Source organism: Typopeltis vanoorti, chromosome 1, assembly GCF_054136105.1.
Source record: "Typopeltis vanoorti isolate ZY-2024b chromosome 1, IOZ_Tvanoo_1.0, whole genome shotgun sequence".
Lineage (NCBI taxonomy): Eukaryota > Metazoa > Arthropoda > Arachnida > Uropygi > Thelyphonidae > Typopeltis > Typopeltis vanoorti.
In genome coordinates, this window is record NC_143549.1 from 139,045,535 (window position 1) to 139,071,404 (window position 25,870).

Here is a 25,870-nt window from a genome sequence, read left to right on the forward strand (position 1 = left end):
AAGAAACAAGCTACATTACAATCCACATAGTATGCTAGTCTCATTAATTTGGTCAACTGCTAACACTACTGGCCTGACCTCTGGTTTTGAAAAAAAAAAAAAAAAAAAAACCTCACTACATCAAAGCTAGCATCCTGTTATTCATCATTAAAAGATATATTAAGCTAAAGAGCAACAAATTGATCAAATTGATAAATTTGCTAACATTAGCTACTTAGGTTGATAACTGATCAAAATTTCACAGGCTTCCTTGAATTTGTGTTCAATACCAGGTTTTTGTAAGCTGTAAAGAGCATGATCCAAGAGGCCTGCTTTACCAAAATTGTTAAATTTAATGTGACTTTTTTTTTTTTTTTTTTTTTTTAGAGACTGGAATTGTGCATCTAGGTTCACCACTATATGAGAAGTTACAAGTAAAATGGATTTGGTATATCATAGGGATGGCAAAAGGGGGAGGGGGGGGGTCCTTGGAGGAGTTAAATATTTACTTAAATTAAGGGGATATTAAATCCTGCATAGTTTTAAAACCGAATAAGAAACTCAAAGATCAGAATCAGAGAGTTTCTTGCTGAATATAGTAAACTATAAAGTATCGGCGACACTAGCGTTAGCCAATGCAGGTGATCCTAGTACGTAGTACAATACCGGGCAACTCGTTGCAAAGGTGGAGGAAGTTCAGATCGCTATTCTTAGGTATATCTTTTATACTTAAGTTAAATGTTTGTTTTTTTATAATTTTAGAGATGGTTTAAAAGTAGCATTAAGACTGTAATAGTGTATAATTCTATTTATTTTATCTAACAAACCTTTAAGGTATGGGACAGCTATGGTTTTAATGTAATCTATACTATTTGCATCTTTTGGAGAAGTTTTATGATGAATTTTATGGATGGTATTTTTGCTATAACCATTGTTTATAAATGTATTGCTAATAATTTGTAATTCTTGTTTAAGACTTTGTTCATTAGAGCAAATTGTTTAAAATTTGCTATAGGTCTTAGGGGAGAATTAGGTTTGTGGATTTTTGGTAAACTGTAAGTTTTTTTTTGTAATCAGTAGGACATTTTTTAACTTCAGTTTTTGTGGGATCATGTTCAAGTAGGTAGTGCGATCATGGAGAATAATATCCATTTTCTGATAATCAAATAAAGCCCTCTGGATATACAAATGTGCTAGTCTGGCCCTATTACGAGTAGGTTAAAGCAACATGCGCCGGCCTTGCTACGACAAATGCTGCAATTGGCTCGTTACAATCAGAGCTCTCTGCTATACTCAATCCTGAATTTTGGTCCATTCTCTTTGGCATCTCAGAAGCTTCCTCTCAGAAAGAATTCCAAAAAATAAGCACATCAAAAAGTTTAATAACCTTTGTAAATCTAAACCGCTCCATACAGTAGTCAACCTATCGTCTAAAAGACTCAGCAAAGATGCTGTTAGTGCCCTAAGACTCGGACAAAATTTTGTCGTCGCACCTAAAGAAGTTCCGGTATTGGATATTATGTACAACATCGAACACGGAATCTGTCACTTAGCTCCAGAAAATTTTCAAAGCAGCTAGCTAACTCTTTGACCCCCCCCCCACTGGTCTTACCACATCTCATGTGAAAAACTCTACCCACTTGAAAAACTTAATTGAAAATCTTATCTTAAATAATACAGACATATTGGTCAGCTATGACATCATCTCATTGTTTGCCAATATTCCCCTAATTGACACCTTAACACTCTTGAAAAACGTTTTTCCTTCTGATATCTTAGAGCTCTTTTCCTTTGCCATCAACTCTGGTTATTTTTTTTTGGAAGAACAAAATCTACAAACAGATAGAGGGAACTGCCATGGGTTCTCCCTCTCATCCCCTCTTGCCAATTTTTACATGGAAAATTTTGTAAAACAAGACATATTCTTACACTCTAAAACCTTCTATAGAGAACACATCATCTATTTGGCCTCATGGCCCAGACACATTAAATTCCTTCCTCAGTCACCTCAATAGTCTACATCCAAGAATCCAGTTTATGATGGAAAAGGAATATAACAATAGTTTACCCTTCCTAGACACCTTAGTAACACACCTTCCTAATGGTAGCCTTTCTTTCTCTGTATATAGAAAACCAACTCATACAGGCAGATACATTCTCAAACTCTCCCACCACCCCTCTCAGCAATATGGGATTATTAAAACTCTTACCTATAGAGCCCACAATCTTTGTTCCAGTGAAACTGCACTTTCAACTGAACTCAAACACATACACAACACCTTTCTTTCCAATGGCTAAAATGACTACAGAATTAAAAAAAATAATCAAGTCCTTCCCAATTCCCCGACCATTTCTTCAGGACTTCAGAAATGCCATCACCATACTTTACATCCATGGTACATCAGAAAAAATAGTCAGATCTTTAAAAAAGTACAACCTCCATACAGCTTTTAAGCCCCACTGTAAACTTGCTACCCTTATCCGTTTTACCAAAGACCAGCTCCCTCCTCTCTCAGTGCCTGGAGTATATAGAGTACCTTGTGCCTGTAAATTGGCTTACTTCGGACAGATGGGCAGATCAGCAACCATCCAGTTAGAAGAACACAAGTCATACATCTGCAATCACGATTATGTCAATCTGGCCTTGCAGACCATGTTTTGGATACAATCCACAGGATCTTCTGGAAAAAAAACCACCATGCTCCACCATAGTAAATTCAAAAAAGAAACACTATTTTTTGAATCTGCATCTGCACTCAGGAATCAACCGAATTTAAACAAATACGATTGCATTAAACTTCCCAAAATTTGGGAAACATGAATTATCAGAGATCCCTCTTTACATCCTAGGCCACCTGCAAATGCCCATAGAGGGCACACCACCTAGATAGGACTTTAGTTTCATTCACTATTGCATTATTTTTGTGTGTGTGTGTGTGTGTGTGTTGTTACAAAAAGTTTTTTTGTAATCCCTGAAGATGTCTCTGTGACTGAGACGAAATATTGGAAGTATTAAAATTAGCTTTAATCCTTTCTCAGTGCCGATAATATTCCATTAACTCTCCAACACGAGATCTTCACAAACATCCACATCATAGGGGAATTGGAACCCATGGTTTATTGGATGATCAGCAGACACTAATCACTTTGCCAACCAGGCCAACTTTTTAATGTTAAATTATGGATAAGCTGACATTTACAATATTCTTTGGTTAAATATGTGAACTGTGTTGTGAAGCATGCATGGTAGATCACACTATGGTGGATCATTATGTTGCTAACAGACTCCATGGAGCTTCCATATAATAATAATAATAATAAAATGCAGGCCCAACCTACATTTCATATAGATAATATCTGGGAAACATTGTCACATTTGAAGTTCAGCAATCTTCCTGAAAACCCATCCTTATTGTAACAGCTATGATTTAATTGCTACTTAGCTGCAGGGAATGCTGATGATGTTCAGCCAACAAATAGAGAAATAGATTTACTAGAACAAAAAACATTAGATACGTGTTTTGCACTTAAACTTGCAGTGCATAAAATCATTTCACTTCCTCCCTTCCACCAGTATATCTATTTTTAGAAACTGATTTAATTGATCCAATACACAAGAGGTAGAAGAAACTACAACACATCACTGCTCTGTGTGCAGGGAACAATCCACAATCTCATCTTGAAGATGAAATTGTAGTTGTTGTGAAACACTTCATGAGGAAGTATTATACTTAACAAGAAATTATATTCTTGTTTTAATCCTTTGCCTAGCAGCATAAGCAAACCAAGTGTGTGCACTAAATATCTTAACGACTAGTTAATTTGTCTATGAAGGCTGCTGACTTCATATCTAATGTCTCAATATCCCATAATGTAAAAGCATTATGGGGAGAGCCACTATGGTTTGGACCTTCATTGAGGTCTCATTAGTGAAAACTAGGGACCCAGGAGAATACAATTAAATCAATAAAAAATCATATATTTTCTTTTTGCAAGTTCTAAAATGGTACATATTGCCATGTTATTAAATACTCTATATCAGAGAAAACTGTATAAAGTTTTAGCACTGGGGTAGAAAGTATATTATACTTGCCAAGAAATTATCTATATTTTTTTAATCCTTTAACCAAAAATAAGCAAACAAAATTGGCATATGAAATATCTTCATCTACAAAGTTTGTTTGCTTAGGTTCAAATAAATGATTAAAACAAGAATATAATTTCTTGTCAACTGCAAGGGCTGGAAGTTGATAGTGCATGGGAAGCGGTAAAAGAGCTTTTGAAGGAGGTAATGGCTGACTGTATACCTATAGTCCGGATAGTAAATCAAGTAGGGGTTAAATGGATGAATAACACCATTAAGCTTGAGCTGCAAAAAAAAGAAACAACTGTGGAGGGAATTTAAGGAGAAAGGTTACCTGCAGGTCCATGAACAGTATAAAGCACAGCCAGAAGGATAACAAGTGTGGTAAGAAAAGCAAAAGTGGATTATAAAAGGAAATTAGCCATGCAAGCTAAAGAGAATCCCAAACAGTTTTTTCGATATGCTACAAGTAAAAGGAAAATGTATACGGCAGAATGATTTTAAGGATTGCCGATGGTAGGGAGGTGACTGAATCAATTGACATAGTGGAATTACTGAGCGAGCACTTTGCAGGAGTATATCATCCAGGTGGTGATATTGCAGGAATGAAGGAACCAATAGCTTATACGGGAACTGAGGTGAACGAAATGGAGGTGAATAGTATATTACAAAACCTTAATGTGAATACGTCTTGTGAGTGCCCTTGACCATTTTGTTTAATTTGAGCCTCGGGTCTGGGTTAGTCCCAAGGGAGTGGAAAGAGGGGAAAATAGTTCTACTGCAAAAAGGAGGTTCCAAGACTGCCGTTGCAAATTACCGACCAATCAGCATATCAGGAGTCATTGTCAAGGTTTTGCAGAAAGTAATCAAGAGCAAAATACAGGAATGGATAGGTGAAAATGGGATACCGTATGGTGGGGGGGGGGGGAGCATGGTTTTGTGAAGGGTAGATCATGCCTCATAACTTGCTCACGCTTTATAAAACAGATACGGCTGAACTGGATAAGAATGGGTTTACAGTGATACTGCTGGACCTTGCTAAAACCTTTGAAAGGATACCACACGGAATTCTAATCAGTAAACGGCAGCATATGGGGATGGATATAGGGTTGGTGAGATGGATAGTTTATTCAGGAGTAGAGTCCAAAAGACGGCCTGTGACTAGCGGTGTGCTGCAGGGTTCTGTTCTTGTACCAGTACTATTTAATTTGTTCATTAACGATATAGGAAAGGATCTGAGAGGAACTGTTCATTTGTTTGCCGATGATGCAAAGTTGGGTAGAGTAATAGCGAATGCACATGATGTCAAAATTTTGCATGATGATTCGGATAGATTGGAGGACTGGGTTAAGGAGAATGGATGTCAATTTAATGTGGCAAAGTGTAAGGTTATGCATTTTGGGGTGAAAAGATTAGCAGCAGTATACCACATTGGTGGAACTATACTCCAGGAAATTAATGAGGCCAGGGATTGGGGAGTGTTGGTGGATAGCGAGTTGAAGTTTATGGGGCACATTGCAAAAGTGGCTAAATCAGCTCATCAAATCACTTGGTTACCGAAGAATACTTTGAAGAGCAGAGACAAGCAAGTTATTGTTCCTCTGTATCGAGCCTTGATAAGACCCCATCTTGACTACTGTGCCCAGATCTGGGTGCCAGGGTTTCGTCTTGATGGGGAGGAGGTGGAGAGGATCCAGAGGAGAGTGACCAAGATGATAGCAGGTCTATGGAATGAACCTTATGAGAACAGGTTGAAGATTTGTGGGTTGCAGAAATTGGTTGATAGGCGAAAAAGGGGTAATATGATTGAGACATTCAAATTACTGAAGGGTTTCTATAAGACTAATTCAGAGGATATTTTTCAGAACATGACTGGTGGTGGTGGGAGGACTAGGGGCCATCCATGGAAACTGGGCAAGAGTGTGGTTAGCAATGGTGTTAGAACTAGGTTTTTTACTTGGAGAGTGGTGAATGAGTGGAATAAGCTGCAAGAGTCTGTTGTGGGTGCCATGACTGTGAATGAGTTCAAGACAAGGTATGATAGATACTGTGTGGATGTTGAATAGTTGTTCTTGACATGATGTTTAAGGCCTCCCTCGATGAGTCTAAGGACTCCTTGGAGTTGCCTGTAATAATAATAATAATCCACTGTAGGTAGTTTTCAGTATTGAGACCACATATTAATATAAAAAATTTATTAAAAATAACCAATTCAAAAATCCAACAAGTTTTGTGTCGTAAGACTTACATCGTCAAGGATAATGGTACATAAAAGTTTTACACAACAAAAGCTTATTGCCAATTAATTACACATATTACATGTTTTTAATAACTTCACAACTGTTAAATAATTGAGAAACCAGAATACATGATAATAGTTATTCTGGTTAAAATAAATGAGGGAGAGAGAGAGAGAGGTGCATTCAGCACGTTTGTATGCAGTTTAAAAAGTAATGTTGGATAGCTACTACTCATGTTTTAACAGACTAGTCTGATGCAGCAATGACCATGGAAGTACCTGTAGAAAAGTCACAGAGCTTAAATAGTACATCTGGGAGTAGTGACTGAATCGAGTTAGTGGGGGGGGGGGCAACTATCAGCCAAACTATTCTCCATCAAGAATTTGTAGGGATGGTTTGGATGCACCACCCTGAAAATGTAAACAATATTCCAAGGATGGGTGGATTTGTAGAGAGTTAGCTGGATAAATGAAAAGTTGCATTTGAAAAGAATGCCTAGTTTCCATGAGACTAAGGAAATGTCTCTCCAGAAATGTCAAGAGTGACATTTTCAAAACCTCTCCATGGCATATGTCCAGTGATGGGATGAGGAATTGGATAAATACCAGATCAAATAGGGACGACTGAAACAAAAAAGACAAAAACTGGTGAGATCTTCTGAGCAATAAATACAAAATATTATCCCAGTCCTGAAGATACTTTCAGGTGCAAACTTTGTTTGCGCACACTTGGATAAAGGATTAAACTAAATTTATTATAGTTGAAACAAGTGAAAAATAAACTTTCAATATCATTCTCTAAATCCAGAGTGTGCCACCTTTTTAATAAAAAAGGTGGCACACCATTTGGCTCCTCCTATAGGTAGAGATGACCTTGCTAAACGCTTCTTCCTGGTATCTCCATTTGGGCCTGGCTCCCACTGAAGAGCCCTCAATAAAGGTCGAAACTAGTCTGAGTAGTGGCCCTTCCTTAATGCATAACATTAGACATATCTGCAAGGAGATGTGTTTTGCATTATGGGAGATACTGAGATAGGAGTGATGTTAGCTTGCTTCACCTTTGCAACGAGTTGCCCAGTGTTGTACCACCTTACCCCAGTCCTGAAGATACTTTCAGGCGCAAACTTTGTTTGCTCACACTTGGATAAAGGATAAAACTAAATTTATTATGACAATCAAGGAAAAGAAGGAGTAGCCATAGTATTCAACACTAAATACCAGGCTAATATTCTTGAATAGTAGGCAAGACATCACTCTACTTGAATAGCTTCAAGTAAGGTGATGTGTGCAAATATCAGAATGGGGAAACTGGAAAATGAGACTTATTTGTGCCTATGGTTCCACAGAAGATTCTACTAAGGTAGAAATGGAAGAATTTTTTGAGGCTTTAGAGAAAGCAACTGACACAATGAAAAAGGAAAAGTTGGTCCTTGTTGGGGGATCTAAATAGCAGAATAATAAATGATTGTCAGACATACAAAAATATTTTGAGAAAATTTGGAGAAAAGAGCAAAGCTAATAATAATGGCAAATACCTGTTGGATTTCTGCTCAGGACATGGAGTGGTTATTACTAACAGCATGTTCCAATATAAAAATGTGCACAAATTCACATGGAGAGAAGAGGCAAGGAATAAGAAAAGTTTCATTGACTATGTTATTGTTGACAGTGATGTTTTCTCCCTGGTGCAGGACACCAGAGTGTACAGAGGATTTGAAATTAGAAGTGATCACTATTTAGTCTTGAGCAGGATAAAATTGAATTTCATATTGAAAAGAATGACATGCAAGAAAGTTTTAAAGTGAATAAAAGTTGAGCAGCTCTCAGATGTGAACTGAAATACACAAACATTATTCAAGAAAACATGAAACAATTTGAGAACAGGAACAAAACCTTAGAGGTTCAGTAGCAAGCCCTGAAGAAAACATTAAATGATTCAGCCAGAGGGGCATGTGGTTGAGGTTGTCCGCAAGGATAGAAAAATCAGAATTAAATGGTGGACACACGGAGTTAAAGAGGTAATGAAGGAAAAGACGAAAGCATATCAAAAGTTCCTGGCAAATAAGTCAGCTTGTGCTCAGAGAATACAGACACAAATGTCTGTATTAGCTAAACATTGAAAGCTAAACTAGCTAAACAAAAGTCTTGGGAAGACTTTGGCAAGAACATAGAAAATAAATATTAAGAAGGTGGCAAAATATTCTGGAGGATGTTGAAAAGGCTCAAGAATGGAGGAAAGAGTGCTATAAAAGAGATGATAAAGATGACATGAAAACTGGTGAAAAAGACATCCTTGATGTATGTAGTAATTACTTCAAAAACTTGCTAAACGAAACAATCAGTGACAGCACAGTAATAAAAAACACTCAACAGGCATGCAATCAGAAATACATATCCATACCTGAAATAGAAAAGCCATCAAAAGTCTGAAATGTGGAAAGGCAGCTGGAGGAAATGATATTCGATCAGAAATTATTATTGTTATTATTATTCCACGACACCTCCAGGGAGTCCAAGGACTCATCGAGGGGAGGGCACCTACTCTACAACTCTCTGTCACCACCACTCACCCCACCAACTACAACTAATCGCAACTACACTAACGACATCTACCACCAACCATGCTGAAGTATGGACCATAAGTCTTACAGTAGCTGCACTGAAAGTGCAGCCTCTGAAATTCTTAAAATTCAGAAGGCCTGGGCAGAGGGACAAATTCCAGATGATCGGAGCAGAGCTCTCATAGTACCAACATATAAAAAAGGGAAATAAAACAATGTTAGAATTAGTGATAATTCTCTGAGTGTTCCTGGTAAGAGTTATGCAAATGCATTTAAAAAACGGTCAAGTAGGATTGTGGAAGAGAAGCTCGGTGAAGAACAATCTGAATTCAGGCCAAATAGAGACTGCCAGGATCAGATTTTCACTTTACAACAAATAGTTGAGAAATCATGGGAATAGAGCAAGATCTATGACAAGGTGCCAAGAGAGAAGCTATTCAAAATGCTACAGTTGTATCAATGGGGCATTATATCAAGCAATACTTATGTTTTATTTGAGTTGAAAGCCAGCAGTTAGAACTAAGTACAGGAAGTTGGTTTAATGTTAAATTTGGCATCAGACAAGGATGTACATCATCCCCTCTGTTATTCATTATCTATATGAATCACAATATGAAGGAAAGTGGTATTAAACCTAGAATCAAAATTGGAGATGTTAATGTCAGCTCTGTTTTATGCAGAATGATGTTATACTTCTAAATAAATCTGCTATAAGTCTGTAAGGTTCCTTAACTAAATTGAATAACTGTGTAACAGATATGGTATGAAGGTCAGCAATAACAAGACAAAAACAATGAAAATAGGCAGAAACATTGAAAATATCAACTGTATTGTGAATGGAGATCCTATAGAACAAGTAAACCATTTCAGTTACTTAGGCACAATTTTTAGCAAAGATGGTAAATTAAATACAGAAATAGACAAGAGAATCAACAAAGCTGGTATGGTAGGAAGTCAACTGAATAAATTTATATGGAATAAGAGAGAAATTATTCAAAACACTAAACTAGCTGTATACAAGACAGTGCTCAAACCAATTTTAACTTATGGATCTGAGAGCTAGATTAGAAGTAAAACACTTCACCAAAGACTAGAGACCGCAGATATGAGAGTCCTGAAAAAGATTAGGGGGCGTGAAAAGATGGCATCAATGGCAATATCATATTAAAAACAAGAATATTAGGAAAGAACTTGACATTGTTAGCATCTAGGAGAGTTTAGCATCTCAGGTGGTATGGTCACTTAAACAGAATAGGAGAGGAAAGATTGGCAAAACAAGTGTTCTCTGCCAGGTTGGCAGGAAAAAGACAAAGAGGAAGACCAAGATATAGGGTGGACTGATGTGGTAAAAAGTGCCTTAGAAGATAGAAATATAAGATCTGATAATGTTGGAGTATTGACAGGTAACAGATTGATTTGGAGGAAAATTGTAGATAGGAAGTTAGTAAGGATTAAGTTTTTCATGTAGTACTATCATATCCTGTACACCCCTTGAGGGTACATAGTAGGAATTTGATGATGATCAGCCATAGATCTGGAATGGCAGAATACATACTGGTAGTTGCTGATTAACGAGGTCTGTAGTTAATGAAGAAGTTGACTGTTGATGACTTTCTCCATTATTTTGGAGATAGTCATTAGGTGAGTATAAAAAATGATGAGTATAAAAGACTGTAGACACAATATACACCCAACGAAATTTTGCAATGTTGTTACACTCAACAATTCACAATCTGTGTAAGGATCAGAAAGATATACAGAAAGCTGAGAAAAATTTATGCAATACAAGGGAAACGGGGTGTGTGTGTGTGTGTGTGTGTTTGTGTGTGTGTGTGTGTGTAAAGCAAGACCAATTTCAATGTGATATTCATATATGAATTACATAGGAAAGGGTAAAATGTAAAAATTTTTCCCTATTTTTATGTGAATCCCAAACAAGGCTTCCTATCTAGAATGCATCAGCATTTGTAACCATGGACAGGCTAGACAAAAACAGAAGCTTTTTCAAGTCACCTTAGGCCTTTAATAAGTAAGGTTAGTGGTTTCATGCCAGGCAATAAAATTATCTGTGCCCATAGTGGGATTCACACACACACACACACACACACACACACACACACACACACACACACACACACACACACACACACACACACACACAGTTGCTGGTTGGAGAGAGAGTAGATATTCTAACCTCTCAAAACCAACCTGGCTGGCAAAATGGAAGATATAATAATTATTATATCTTCTGCATTTTGAACTATATAAAAATAGATCAAAGCCAACACAATGGAAGATAGTTTCAATATTCAAAAAGGTAATACATGAACATCAAAGTTATTATAGAGGAATTAATTTAATAAATGTTCTAAAATAGATGACAATATTAAATGAAAAGTAAAAGAATATACAAAAATATTAATGAGGATGATTTCAAAGATTCTGTGTGGTACTATGATTCCACCTCCACATTAGCTAGACTGAATAAAATGTCATGGGCTCATCTGCTATTTTTCATGTTCTTGTTTCATGAAATAAGACTTCAAAATGGAGGAGATCTGACCGAGGAATATCATGTATGACATCAAAGCTGAAATATTAAATGGCAAAATCCAAACTGAGATTTAACAACCACTTTATGTGCAGTTTGTGGAGTTGGTGAGTAGTCAATGTCTTATCTTCATGAAAGCTATTTTGCTTTCATGAAGATAAGACAAGCACTAAAAAAGATCCAAGAAATGGCAAGTCACTGACAGCTACATCGATATTTTTTAAAAGCATCCATAGGGAAAAAAAAAAAAAGAGAGAGAATTAAATCTGGAATTAAAACAGTTGCAAAAAGTTCACTGCTACTCAAAATTGACTTTGGGAGGAGGAAAAAAAACTTGCCTTGCCAATAAAGCCTTCTGATCCTTCACCTAATCATCAGATGCAACTTCTGCCCATCCACATTTCCTCCTCTCCATAATATTCCAAAGACAAGCTGGCCTCTTGGCATTACTCTTTTCCTCCAAATACTGCACTGATAATCGAGACAAAGAATCTCCCACTTTACCAAGAATTTTTCCCTGCATTACTTATTAGTCTTTCATCAGAAGATTCCTGAACTTAGATACCAACAAGTCTTCTGGCCCAAGTGGTATACTTTTCTGTTGTACTTAAAAAACACATTCTTCCAAACTACACATTTCGTATTCATCTTGCATTCTTGCAAGATGGGTATGTCATAGTTCAATGTCATTCTTACAATGTGCTATGCTTCATTTCCATTAAAATGACAATATGAACATAACCAGCACTTTTCAAGTCTGATTAATTAAAAAATATATAAGGGAGACCAGAAAGTAATCAATTTTTTGAACTACATTTTTAATATAAATTTTATTAAAGAACAAATTAACATTATTCAATTCTATAATCGCCATCGTTAATTATAACCTTATTCCGACGATCTACTAAGTTTAGAATTCCTTTTTTGAAAAAAATTTTTTCTTTGGAGGCAAAAAATGATATCAAACTCCTTTGGACATCATCTTGCGAATGGAAGGTTTTATTTCTTATGCTGTGTTCTAAGGACCTGAATAAGTGATAGTCACTAGGAGCAATAACTGACAAATATGGAGGATGTAGTAGAAGTTCCCATCCTAACTGCTTAATTTTTTCTTGAATCATTCTTGCAGAATGTGGTTTTGCATTATCTTGCTGTAAAATTATCCCTTTTCGATTGACAAGCGCAGGACGTTTGATTAACAATGCTTGATGTAGTCGCTCTAATTGTTCACAGTAGATGGCTGCTGTGATAGTCTTACCTTGTTCCATGAGTTCGTAATCAATAATTCCATGAATATTCCACCAAACACACAACAGAATCCTTTGTGGATGAAGTCCATCTTTAGGTGTTGGAAATGAAGTTTGATTTGGAGAAAGACACTGTTTTTTGCGTTTATTATTCTTATACAGCACCCATTTTTCATCACCATTTACGACTTTTTCCAAAAAGGGGTCATTTTGTTGTCTGGTCAACAATGAATTGCAAATCGCCCATCTCTGTGCTTTATTGTTTTCTGACAGTTCATGCGATACCCATACACCCTGTTTAAGAACCTTGCCACTCTTATGTAAGTGCTCTTGGACAGTTGACCATGATGAATTAAGTTTCTCTGCTAATTCTTGTATGGTTTGTTTTGGATCTGATTCAACGAGTCTTAAGAGCATCATCATCTAGAGTTAGAGGTCTTCCAGATCGAGGACGATCAGAGAGATCAAAAATTTTTTTCTGCATATCTCCTAAACCATCACTGACATTTGTTAACCTTCAATACGTCTTCATAAGTTGAGCAAATGATTTTAATAGCTTCGTTAGCATTCTTTCCTTGATGAAACAAAACAGCATACAACGACGTAAATGGTGCTCTTCAACTTTAAAGTCTGCCATATTAAAAAAAAATAATCTAAAATTAAAAAAAAAAAAAAAAAGATTTTTTAAATAGAAAAGTAATGGCTAATATTTAAATAAAAATCAAATTTAATAATTTATGTGTTATTTAAGTAAAAACAATTGGCTAAAAATGACGTATTAAAAATAACTGATTACTTTCCGGTCTCCCTTATACCAATGCTTAACATTGTGTTATTACTACCCATGATAACAAGCATCAGCATGTGCAGAAAACAGTTGTTTTTTTTTCCCCAAATATTATAAATTTCTTTCCACTGTTCAGAAAAGTTAACTACTATTCATCCACAAATTAACTACTCCCACTTACAAAAGGATGTAAACTATAGCACAATGTTGTGAAGAAGCTAAAGTTTATTTTATTTTACTTTTTTTTTTATTTTTAACATAAATTTTAGATAAATATATTCAGAACAGGAATAGAAAGTATATATGGCAATTCCAACTATCGACCAATTAGTAACTCAGGAGTGGTGGTGAAGATTTTGGAAAAATTGGTAAGGGCTCGCATTCAGAAATGGGTTGACAGTGAATCTACTTTGCAATGAGCAACATGTGACATGGGTTTATTACGTGAAGATCATGTTTTAGCAACTTGCTCACATTCTATAATAATGTTACCATTGAACTAAACGGGATACACCATGATACTTTTGGATTTTGCTAAGGTTCTTGACAGAATACAGCATGGTAGACTGTTGCATAAATTAGAGAATATGGGTTTGGATAAGTGGATGTCTGACTGACATTGACCATTGACGTTACTGACAGGATGGGTGAAGCACAAGTGCTTTTCATATTCCCCTTTATCTGTAATGAGAGTTATTTGGGAATGGGAGATTTGTGAGCAATTAAGCTCGCCCTCTGAGGGCAGTAGTGTTAGCTATGATCAGTTGAGAGAAGAATAGCCTTCGGTCTTTTGTGTTTGTAGTAATCAGTCTCATTGTAATTGACAGCTTGCACGATTAGTGGGTTTGAATGTGAACTTGACTTCACGAAGAATTTTTCTGCAAGATCACGAAGAAGAGAGGAGATGTATGGAGTGCCGGTTTCTCGGTGAATTTGTGAATTTCTGATGAACCACGGTGCATCCAGGATCATCCTAAGGCATTTGTTTTGGATTCTCTGTAATTTTGAAATGTTTGATCTTGAAGTGTGACTCCATGCTGGTGAGGCGTAGGTAATGATTGGACGTATTACCATCTGGTAAAGAAGCAATTTATTATGTAGGTTCAATTTGCTCTTGCGGTTGATCAATGGGTAGAGCTGAGCTATGACTTTGGAAGATTTGGAACAAACGAGATTGATGTGTTTGTTGAAAAGGAGTTTCTTATCCATCAATACCCCAAGATATTTGGTCTCTGAATGCCATGGGATCTTTTGACCAGAGAGCAGGATGTCTTCTTTGTTGCAGATCTTTCTTCTTGAAAACATCATGGCTGAGCTTTTGAGGGGGTTTACTTGAATTCTCCAGTTGGTGAACCAGTTTGCTAGCTCATTGATACTTCCTTGGAGTCTAGTGATTGCTAGGTGAGGGCTGAGCGATCTGGCTAGAATAGCGGTGTCGTCAGCATAAAGAGCCATAGTAGTTTTTGGGTTGAGAGGAACATCTGCCATGTAAGTTGTGAAAAGTATTGGGGCCAGAAGAGAACCTTGAGGTACTCCCGCCAGGATTTTGCGCCTTGAAGAAACAATTCCGTTGAGTTTTACTTGCATGTATCTTTCATTGATATATGAATATATGAGTTTCACTAGTTTAATTGGGATATTGTTCTCAATTAGTTTGAAGATAAGGCCTTGATGCCAGACCTTATCAAAGGCCTTGGCAACATCCAAAAATACAGCAGCAGTATGAAGGTGCCAGTTAAAGCCATGAGTGATATGTTCTGTTAGTCGGTGAATTTGTTGCACCGTGTTGTGAGCTTTGCGAAACCCAAATTGTTCATTTGGGATTATTTTCTGTTGGTCCACTGCTGTTTGTAGTCTTGATAGGATGACCTTTTCTGTTACTTTGCCAAGACAGGAAAGAAGACTGATGGGCCTGTAGCTTTGGGGGAGTTGTGGGTTATTACCAGTTTTTTTCAGAGGTATAATGTCTGCGACTTTCCAATCAGAGGGAAAGTATTGGAATCTTAAGATGGAATTGGTAATATTAACTAGATGAATTATGGCTTTCCGTGGGAGTAGCTTTATTATTCTATTGGTAATGCCGTCAGGGCCGGGGGCCTTTTTATTCTTCAGATGGGAAATGATATTTATTATTTCTGTTGGAGATGTGGGGTGGTTTCTGAATCATCCTTAAGCTGACTTAGTGCATTTCTAACTTTACGATGGACTTTGTAAATAAGATTGATATTTAAGTTTGCATAAGATGGGCTGCATTGATTTTCCAGATTGTCAATTAGGGCTTCTGCTTTTTCTTCATCTGTGTGTGCAACTCCAAGATTGGTCTTTAAAGGGGGAAGTGGTTGTCTTTTGGTACGAAGAGATTTTACAAACTTCCACATGGAGTTATCTTCTGGGTTGATTTCTTTCAGTTTGGTTTCCCATTTGGAGTTTCTGTGGACCTGGAGGGCTTCTCGAACCTGTCTGTTCAAAGTGTTTAAGGTTGCTTTGTCCTGCGGGGCTCTGGTGTTGTGATATCGCTTTCTGGCCTTGTTTTTGGCTCTAATCAGGTCCATTATCTCTTCTGGGATCTTAGAAGCGTGGAAGACAGTGGTTTGAGTGACTGATGCTATTGCTGTGTTGATTTGCCTAGTTAAGTTGTTTACTGCTTGATCTATTTCTTCTTTTTTACGAATGACAGGGGGAGGACCGATGTGGATTGGAAGAACCTTAGAGAGCTTGTCCCATGGTATGAAAGAATGATGGGGAGAGAGTTGGTTTTGAAGTCCTAACCTGAGTAGGATGGGATTATGATCTGAGTTAAGCTCTTCTACTGTCTCCAGCTGGTATTGATATTTGATGTTTCTGAGGATAGCTATGTCTAATACATCAGAACTTCCTGATGGGCTGTAGTGGGTGGGCTCAGTGGGTCCAGCTACTATTGATGAGTTGAGTAATGTGTAGTTGTATAAGGTACGGCCTTTGGTGTTGATTGATGAACTGAACCAAGCCGTATGTTTAGAGTTAAGGTCTCCAGCTATAATTATGGAATCTGTGGAGCCAAGGATGGAGTCTAAGTCTGCTGTCAATAGTGGAATACTGGGAGGATTGTACGCTGCGTAGATTTTGAGTTATTTGTGTGCACCTCCACACCCATCACTTCAAGGTTTAGAGTTTGGGGGTTGGGCAGCGAGTTGTGGCTTAAATAATTTTTGATAAAGATAGCTGTTCCACCTCCACTAGAGTTAAGTCTGTCTGTCCTGTGTAAAATATAACCTCTTAGTTTTGGATTGTTTGATGGTCTGAGGTGGAATTCACTGATCAAGATTATGTCTGGATTGTATCTTTTTGCAAATTCTTGCAGCTCGAGAATTTTGTTTGTTAAGCCATTGGCATTCCATGCTGTTATCATGAGAGAATTTGGTTTAAATTTTTTAAACATTATAGAGAGCTGTTAATATGGATTGGGTTTCTAGGTAGAATCTTTTTCTGGAGGATGGTGAGGTGCTTGCTTTGCTGAATTCATGCAGCATTGTTGCAAGTGACGAGGTTAAAGCTGAGGTGAGATTAGAGCTTGTTCGCTCTTGTGATGAAGAAGTCTGGGTTCTTACCGCTTCTGCATATGATTTGGACATGGTTGAGGGTCTAGTGCCTTCCTGTATTGTTGAATGTGAGGTAATATGTTCTGGAGGGCGAACTTCTTGGATGTGCATTGTGTCATTTCTTGGAGGAGCGTGGTTACTTCTTAATGATCCACGGTTTTTTGGATGGAAAAGGCAACCCTTGTAATTAGAGGGGTGTGGTCCTCTACAGTTGGCACAACAGGCAGGTGTCGACCTGGGTTTGGTGCACGAGTTGGTTTGATGACCCTCACCGCATTTTAGGCATCTATATGCAGCTCTGCACAGTTTTTGGGCATGTCCGAACCTCTGGCATCTGTGGCACTGCCCTGCCGATGCCTTCTTCCTTAGAGGTTCGGTTGTGATTTTAAGCTTACAGATGTCCGTTATTTCATAGATGCTTTTTTTGTGTATTGGAGATTTCAACCAACACCAGTGGCATTGGTGTTTTATCTGACCTCAACATTCTAGTGACTTTGGTTGGAGTCGGTCCTTGATTGATGAGGTCAGCTGTAATCTCATCAGTTGAGATGCCTTCAGCCACTCCTCTTAGAACTACCTTTAAGTTCTTCTCGCTTGCTAGCGCAAAGGTGTGGAAGGGCAGTTTGGAGTTGTCAAACAATTTGGTCATCAAGCGATAATCGGTGACAGTGGTAGGGTGGATCTTTACACCCTCTTCCGTATTTCTTGCCCAGGAAAAATTGATATTATGTTCTCCTAGGGATCTTGAGACTGAGGTCCATTTGTCTTTGTCTCGAAGGATAACTGGAGGGACCTTTTCTTTTCTGTCTTGGGAGATCTGATTTTGTTGAGTTGATACATTATCTTCCAGTTCACCTCCCGATGTTCTTCGTCTTTTATTAGATTGTTCCTCATGAGAACAATCGAGCTGTCGGGAAGTCTTCGTAGGTAGAACAGGTGTAATGTCCTCTTCTATGTCTAAATCATCATCTTCAGTGTCATTTACTTGAGTGAAGAGATTCAAGCAGCCAGGGTAGTCTGTATCAAATTTCTTAAGGATGAATTTGAGAATGTCAAGTGACATATCTTTGTTTAGCTGTTGAATGGCGTCCTTGATATCGTTTACATTCTCCATTCTTGTGTACGAAATATTAAGATATATTTCGGAAAGGTATGATGGCGTATAGAACGGGCTAGGGCCAGAAAATTGTATCAAAAGTTAAATTCTTACCTTCTATTCCGTAAACAAAGCAGATTCACAATATCTAAAACTCACTAATCACCACTGATATCAAAAAACATTCTTCACAACAACAACCGACATGCGAGACGCCATCTTTTTTCGTCTGACTGACAGATATCAAAAAGGAGGATATGAGTCTACAAGATTTAGGGTAACTAGTGGTGTACCACAAGGATCAGTGCTTGGTCCACTGATATTCAATCTATACATTAATGATATTAGGAAAGATTTGACATGCAGCATACAGCTATTTGCTGATGATGCAAAGATAGGTAGGGTAATCAGGAATGCTACTAATATGCAGTACTTGCAGAATGATTTGAATAGGCTGGAATTATGGGCATGGGAAAATGTATGTCAGTTTACTATTGGTAAATGTAAAGTCATTCACTTTGGCATGATTAGATATCCAATGTCGTATTATATTGGTGGGATTATGCTAGAAGTAACTGATGAGGACTGGGATTTTGGACTGTTAGTAGACAAGAAATTGAAGTTCAGGGGCCATGTAGCAAAGATTGCAAATACAACTCAAAAGATAATTCCAATGCTGAAACGAATGTTTCACATGTAAAGATAAGGATGTCATTTTGCCTCTTTACAAGGCTTTGATAAGACCTCACTTGGACTATTGTGTACAGGTCTGGTCTCCTGGTTTCTGTTGTGATTCTAATATAGTGGAGAGAGTCAAAGGACAGCGTTAAAAAGGATATCAAGATTGTGAAATACTGATTATGAAGACAGATTGAGAATTTGTAGACTGCAGACACTAACAAACAGGAGAAAGACGAGTGATATGATTGAGACTTATAAACTTCTGAAACATACAGAATTTCAGTTGATGGAATTTTTCAATTTATGGAGGGCGGGAAAAAGAATAAGAGAGCATCCTTGGAAGCTGAGAATGAATGCCACTAAGAAGGGGGTCAGGGCTAGAATTTTCTCTCATAGGGTGGTGCCTGATTGGAATGGATTGCCATTGGATGTTGTCAGTACAAGCAGTGTGAATGAATTCAAGAATAAGTATGATAGTTGGTGTGTGTAGTGCATGTGGCCTCCCTCAATAAGTCCGTGACTCATTGGAGGTCTCTTAATAATAATATATAAATGCTGATTTCATTCTTTAAAAAACTGGAGTCATCAACCATTCCTTCAGCAAATGCTAAGCAGTTTGTTATAGCTCACTTTTTCCACATATTTCAATGACCTTTTGCTAACCTTAATTCAACCATGGTTTTGATCATGTAGGTATGCTCCATTCCTATACTTCATTTCATAAACCTTGTAATAAGCAAATGTTCCATGCTTCAAGATTTTCAATAATCAATGCCTTAAACACTGATCTCCTTGCTGTTATTCAGTGGGGTAAAGACATCTTAGAACCTAAACATTATTTTTCCTAAGAAAGATCTTAATTTACTTTCATCTTGATAATAATCAGTTCTGCAGGCAAGATTATATTTCTCTCCTTGAGATGACTTACAAATTGGGCATCTTCTGGCATATATCCTAGTCCATAGCCTCTTTAGTCAACAAAAAACGTATCTCCTTTTCTGTTCAAGATATTACTTCTCAATCATGAAATTCCAAACTCAGAATGTTTTTCACGTTTTACACCATCACAAAAAACCTCCCAAAAATACTCAATGCAACTGTACCAAAAGAGTACAATCTGCTTAACAGATGACTATGCCTCTCACTTGAATTACTTTTCTCATAAACAATGATTCTGCTTTAAGCATTGTCCATAAATATTTTTACGTGCACTGTTTCAGTAAAGTGGCCACCATCACATCCTCCACTTTCCTTTAAGCATGTAAAAATACAAGGAGCTGCTAGTCAACATCAGTACAAGTTCAGCTTCACAAGGAGATCTTTCTTCCCACCCCTCTCCTTTCATTCCATGAAAGGAGAGGGTGGGAAGAAATCCATCTACACAGTTCAACTTCAAACTACTGTACCAACTTCTCATTCTTTTCTTTCATTCCACTTAACCTCTGTTCTTTAACAGTCTTAACATTGTTTTCTGCAAGGTTTTCATTCAATACAATATCAACAGGTTCCTTTTACTTAACCATTTGTTCGCATATACCATTTAACACTAATATTGATAATGCATGCAAAATCTTGTGCTATACAGTCTCTTGTGTGGAATCGATATTAAAAATAAATAAATTAAAAACATGCTACACATTAAAATGCAGACATACAAAGGATTTAGACACACAGATAGTTTCAGTATTTTGCTAAAAATTAAAGCAAAATGATATGCATCCTTTCATGAGTGGGAACCATATAATAAATATAATTCCAGAATATTGAACAATGGAATAAAAAATGCCAAACTGAACAACCAACTATTTCATTAAAGGAAAAACTGATACTGTTAAATCATCATTTATCTTCTAATAAGCAGAAAAGAACTGATGCTGGAGAATGACATAGCTTTATGAAGAGGAGAGCTTGCTTAGTAAATCACTCAACTTTATACAATAAAGTGACAGCTGAGTTGGATGTGTAAATATTGCACCATGATATTACGGGACTTTGCAAAAACATCTGCAGGATAAAAAATCCCATTGTGTAAGTTAGAGCAACTGTGGATGGACATGAAGCAAACAACACAGATAAAAGGGTGGCAAAACTTAATCAAATAGGCACTGTATGAATAACAATTAGTCTGGGCATTTCATGTTCAGTCTTTAGCCTCCATGGAGATGCTAAGTAATAATAAATACCTGTGGCACATGAACACACAAATATAAATTCTACTGCATTCTGTATAATGTCCTCATTTGTAAGTTTCTTTCTTTTTTTTTTTTTTTGAAGTAAATGCCCACTAGAATGAATCCTGACCTAATCCAAGTCAAGCACAGTCAGAGAGAGAGAGAGAGAGTAAAGTTATGATCCACACTATTTATCACTTCAGAAATTGGAAATTCATCTATGATCTACAGATGATTTTTGAAATGTTTTTTTGGGAGGGAAAAAAAAATTGTAAAACCAAAATCAGTTTTGGGGAGAGAAATCAAATGCAGTATACATGAAAATATGTTATAGCTTCCTCTTAACTCAAACACTATAATACATACACTACCTGATCAAAAGTATCTGAACACCCCCTCTGTAATTCATAAACTGACGTCTAGATGTCACTACGACCTCACTTACCGGTATAAAAGGAGGCATGGAGCTGCGTATGTTGTTCAGCGATAAAAAAATACAAGTAGAATGGGTAGGTCAAGGGAGCTCAGTGACTTCGAATGCAGATTAGTTATTGGCTGCTATATCAGTAAGAAATCTGTCAGAGACATTTCAACCCTCAAGTTGCCCAAGTCAAAAGTTGGTGATGTGATTCTGAAGTGGAAACATGAAAGCACAATCACAGCCGGGTAGGCTGCGTTTAATGAAAAACAGGGACCATCGAGCATTGAAGAAGTGGTTCATGGAAATTGCCAGACATCGAGTAAAACAATCACCTGGGAATTCCGCAGTGCTACTAACTGTCCAGCCAGCACCACGACTGTGCGTCGAGAGTTAAGAGGGAATGGGGTTCCATGGTCGAGCAGCAGCCCATAAACTGAACATTTCTCCTGTGAATGCTAAGTGCCACCTGCAGTGGTGTAAAGAGCGATGCCACTGACAGTAGACAACTGGAAATGTGTGATTTGGAGTGATGAATCACACTTTACCATGTGGCAGTCTGATGGAAGGGTCTGGGTGTGGCGATTGCCTGGAGAACGATTCCTGCAAGCGTGTGTAGTGCCAACAGTAAAATTTGAAGGAGGTGGCATTACAGTGTGGGGGTGTTTTTCACGGAATAAACTTTGCCCTCTCATAACACTAGATGGAAATCTAAACGTGGAAGGGTACAAGGACATTTTTACCTGTTGCGTACTGTCTACGGCAGAAGATCAATGTGGTGATGATTATTGTCTCTATCAGCATGACAAATCTACCTGCCATAAAGCAAGGTCTGTAAGAGAATGGTTTGTGGACAATAGCATTCCAGAAATGGACTGGCCTGCCCAGAGCCCTGACCTGAATCCTACAGAACACTTTTGGGATGAAATAGAATGCAGACTTCACTCCAGATACCAACGACCCACATCACAAACTGCTCTGGCTATAGCTCTTCTGGAAGAATGGGCTGCCATTCCTCCAGAGATGTTCTGACACCTAATAGAAAGTCTCCCTGGAAGAGTTAGAGCTGTCATAGAAGCAAAGGGTGGACCAACCCTGTATTAATGTCCACTACTGGAAATTGTGTCACAGGGAAAGTCTGATTACAGTTTCGAGTAGGTTGTCCAGATACTTTTGATCAAATAGTGTACATACAATGGAAATACTTGGTTATTCATTCTTCTACAGTCTAATTTAACTATAACTGTAAACAGTGTAAATATTTCTGTTTCAGTTCTCTTTTCAGTTTTAGCACATAGCATAAATAAGCAGAATTGCTGATATCTCCTCCTCCAAATTTTCCCTAGTTAGATTCAATAACAATATTTAGAAGTTGGTTGAAGTGTACAATTAAGCGCATAAAAGGATAAAGAAGATCACGTTTGTTTCAATCCATTTTCTTTCAACAAGAAAGCAGAAGCATTATAATAAAACAAACGATGTCGATGTGTAATATTTTGGGACTAAGTTAATAGGCATGCTTCAAGGTGTTTTGTTTTCCACTCTTTTCTAAACAGCAGTTTTAAAGTAAACCTAAATGCGGAATATAATTTCCATTAATCAATTATTCTGTGAACTGAAATATGATCTAATTAAAAGAGACAAAAGGCCATTTTGAAAAGGAAAAAAAAATGTATTTGAAGTCACTAATTAATCTATAATTAAATATGGAGAGAGAGAGAGAGAGAAGTTTATCTGTCAAATTATATAGTAATCTACTGTCAATAAATTCACAATCTAAAAATTTTTACAGCCCACCAACCCACACCCACACAATTCTCTTTCTCTCTATCTTGCCATACATGTGCTTAAATATAGGATTCTGAAGTAGTAAAATCATTATGTAGATTTCTTTACAAAATATTGATTTTTAGAATAAAATGCTCTGTTCTTCCTCCTCTTATTCAATTCCTTTAATAAGTAAATGAAAATTACAATAAAATAGCTGATTCGTCAGCTATGCCAGTCCCAAGCTTGGATAAATTGGGGGGGGGGGGGGGATGGTGCCGCACTTCCCCATAAAAGGGGCCTCACGGCCATTATATCATCATACAAAAAAATAAAACAAAATAAATATTCTGAATTTGCTTAATAAATATTCTGTTAAGAAAACATAAGTCGCAAATAAACTTAACACTGACAGTGTTCCAGTTGGCAGTTTAATGTAGCAAAGTGAAAGATTATGATGCACTCTGAGATTAAAAGATTATCTATGTATTATAATACAAAACTGGACTGCAGGAAACTGATGAGGCTAAGAGTCATCTTGTGGGGGGGGGGATGATGTTGAACAAGGAGTTGAAGTTCAGAAGAGCTACCATGAAAGTGAGCAAAATACCTCAAAGGTTCACTGGGATTTTTGAAAAGCTTTCAGACAGCCAACTGAACTACTATACAGTGTAAGCAGTGGAAAAGATTCAGAAAGTACCAAGATAGTAACAGGTCTGTGGAATGGTCCCTACCAAGGAAAAACTGAAGACATGGATTGCAATAATTAGTTGGTTTGGAATTAGTTTTATGGGACTGATAAAGAAAAAATTATTCAATACATGACAAGAAAGATATGAGAGAGTCATCTCTAGAATTTGTGTTGTTAGCAAGAAAATATAAATATAAAAATCAGGGTATTTCAAAAGGGTATTGTTGGATTCTGATTATGTAGAGATTAGAGTAATTATTATTTGCTTCAGAATCCAACATGATCTTCCATCACAAAGGCTAGACTTGTAAATATTATTTAATGTAAATAACATGAATTATAACTGATATCATATAACTGCCTTAATTATATCAAGTTTTTAATTATTTAATCAAAAGAAAGTGTTAATGATAAAGAGGTTCTGTATTAAATATTATTAAGCTATTTTATTTATTGTTATGTCAATATTTTAAGAACTTGTATTTGTAATTTAACTACGCATTTATTGAAATGCAAATATTCTATTTATTCTGTTTTGTGAAAGCTTAATGTCATGTAATAACTCAATGTAGTTGTATAGCCTAATGTAACATTTGCGAGAATGTTTATGTTTATCGGTTGTGATAGAGACGCGTGAAATAAACGAGCGCGAGTGGAAGAGAACGTGGGCTAAATTTAAATAGAGAAGAGAAAATATATACGTAGTAAGGGAGTCGGAACGGAATTTTGGAAGTAAAAAGTAGCAAGGAGATAAACTACAGAAGTAGAAGTAAATAAAAGGTTCTTAAGGGGGGGGGGGGGGTTCAGTGTGGTGAGGACGATAGGGTTTTTGTGCCTCTTCCTGGTAGAAGTTCAGCAGAACATGTTCTTGCAGCATTAGAAAGCTTAGGATTTGGGTCATATAAAGAAGCAGCAGAAGCAGTAATGAAAGACTGTAAAGCTGTCGCTGCTAGGCGGCGAAGACAGAGTACAAGGTTAGAAAATTTGGGAATCCCTGAAGATGAATTGCTCCGTCAGCAACAAGAATTATTTGCCAAGGCCCGGCAACAACAAGCTGAAATTGAACAGCAGGAATGTTTACAAATGCAAGAAGCTGCTCAGCAGCAGTTGTTATTACAACAGCAGAACAGTCAGACAGATGATGAAGACGATTACTGATCATTCTGGGTATTATGACGTTATTGTACTGTGATCATGCAGCCCAAATTGACAAAAGTAGACATGAATCATTCTTTCCCAGTGCTCATGTTTAATGTCATAGTTCATAATTATCCCGCCGACTGCGCCATTTTGTCGTGACGTTTTCTTCATGTTGTGTTCTAATCCGCCATCTTGTTACTAGTCACTTTCATAAAATAAAACACAACTAATTGTAAATTGATCACTAATCCAAGGGTAGAGAAATTTCTATTATACTGCGCCACTCTATCCTTAGATAAGTCTATATGAAACAGTACGATCAATTCAAAGTTAGTTAGCATTCAATCAGGCCGAAGTATTTATTTTCCTTCTGCGATTCCCGCTAGATTCGAATTTTTGTGAACGGTGCAGTAATAAGAAATTCAGGCAAATACAATAGTTAGATTAACCAATGAAACATTTAATATAGGTTATATAACACATACATAAATTTTACTTCTAATTTCTATATACTAGAAACAAGTCAAACATTAAGTTTAGATAATCTCAATAGCACAATCTTCCAAGTCTTCACATGTACTTTCTCAGCTTCTGGGTTACAAAGTTTCTACACTTAAATTAATATAATGGAACATCCAATCTAGTCAGTTTTCACACAATTCTCAGTCATGCTGTAAGTTCAAAATATTACAAGCACTAATAGCTGAAAATATCTTTCACACAATTCTTATCTCCAACTCTCATTCACAAAGAGTTTCCACAGTTAAAGTAGCATTAAGCATAGCGTAATTAACACACAATAATTCAAGCATAGAATTAATACACTATGATAAACCTTACCGGAAATAGTTCCTAATACATCAATTATGTTGTGAGCAAA

At 37.0% G+C, this 25,870-nt stretch overlaps 1 protein-coding gene and 1 pseudogene across 1 annotated transcript in view; one reads left to right on the forward strand and one right to left on the reverse strand.

The window, feature by feature from the left end:
* Positions 1–25,870, reverse strand: part of LOC150110470 (eukaryotic translation initiation factor 4E-like) — a 179,496-nt gene that overhangs the window by 122,896 nt on the left and 30,730 nt on the right. The gene's annotated exons all lie outside the window — the stretch shown is intronic.
* LOC150110471 (protein Dr1 pseudogene) lies at positions 8,253–25,008 on the forward strand (annotated as a pseudogene).